The sequence below is a fragment of the Ictidomys tridecemlineatus genome, chromosome 12 (assembly GCF_052094955.1).
Source record: "Ictidomys tridecemlineatus isolate mIctTri1 chromosome 12, mIctTri1.hap1, whole genome shotgun sequence".
NCBI classification, from domain to species: Eukaryota; Metazoa; Chordata; class Mammalia; order Rodentia; family Sciuridae; genus Ictidomys; species Ictidomys tridecemlineatus.
Genome location: NC_135488.1, coordinates 51,623,150 through 51,624,629, shown reverse-complemented (window position 1 = coordinate 51,624,629; position 1,480 = coordinate 51,623,150). Strand labels below are relative to the sequence as shown.

Below are 1,480 nucleotides of genomic sequence, written 5' to 3'. Positions count from 1 at the left end.
TAAAATATACCATTTAAAAGGTCTACATAAGTAAGCAGGGGTTCCCATCCTCATATCAAATAAAGTAGATTTCAAAGCAAAGTTAATAAAAATGGATTAAGATGGACATTTCATATTGTTTAAGGGAACCATGCATTAGCAAGACATATGGTTATAAATATATATGCCCCAAACAATGAAACATGTACACTCATCAATCAAACTCTTCTCAAGTTCAAGAGTCATATAGATCACAACATAATAATTCTGGGTGACTTTAACACACTTCTTTCACCACTAGATAGATCTTCCAAACAAAAGCTAAACAAAGAAACTATAGAACTCAATAATAAAATCAATAACTTAGACTTAACTTACATATATAGAGTATATTATCCATCAATGAGTTAATAAACTTTTTTTCTCAGCAGCACATGGATCCTTTTCTAAAATAGACCATATGTTATGCCATAATGCAAATCTTATTAAGTACAGAAAGTAGAGATACTCCCCTGCATTCTATCAGACCACAATAGAATGAAATTATAAATCAATGATAAAATAAAAAATAAAAGCTACTCCAACACCTGGAGACTAAATGATATGCTATTGAATGAACAATGGGTTGCAAAAGACATCAAGGAGGAGGCCCATCATGTCAAAGTAGGCCACAACTTTCTTAATAAGATTCTTATAGAGCAAGAAATAAAATCGAGAATCAATAGATGGGGTGAATTCAAACTAAAAAGTTTCTTCTCAGCAAAAGTCACAACTAATGAGATGAAGACAGAGTTTACAGAATGTGAGCAAATCTTTACCACAAGCACATCAGATAAAGCATTAATCTCTAGGATATATAAAGTACTCAAATATCTTAACACCAAAAAAACAAATATCCCAATCAATAAATGGTCAAAGAAACTGAACAGATACTTCACAGAAGATGATATACGATCAATCAACAAACATATGAAAAAAATTTCAACATCTCTAGCAATTAGAGAAATGGAAATAAAAGTTACTCTAAGGAAGACTATACTTTCAGAGATCATTTCTATGGTATGTTACTAGAGAAGTTTCTCTGATGATGTAGAGTACTGGAAACTCACTCCAGTCTGAATGGCAGCTATCAAGAATACAAACAAAAATAAGTGTTGGTGAAGATGTAGGGGAAAAGGCGCACTCATACGTCACTGGTGGGACTGCAAGTTGGTGCTGTCAATCTGGAAAGCAGTATGCAGATTCCTTGGAAAACTTGGAATGAAAACACCTTTTGACCCAGCTATCCCACTCCTCGGTTTATACCCAAAGGACTTAAAAGCAGCATACTACTGGGACACAGCCATATCAATGTTTATAGCAGCACAATTCACAATAGCTAAAATATGGATTCAACCTAGATGCCCTTCAGTAGATGAATGGATAGAAAAACTTTAGTATATATACACAATGTAAACTTACTCAGAATTAAAAGAGAATAAAATTATGGCATTTGCAGATA

At 33.1% G+C, this 1,480-nt stretch overlaps 1 pseudogene; it reads left to right on the top strand.

Annotated features, from left to right (window-relative positions):
- Positions 1-1,008: 1,008 nt before the first annotated feature.
- Positions 1,009-1,094, top strand: LOC120885122 (small nucleolar RNA U3; annotated as a pseudogene).
- Positions 1,095-1,480: the final 386 nt, after the last annotated feature.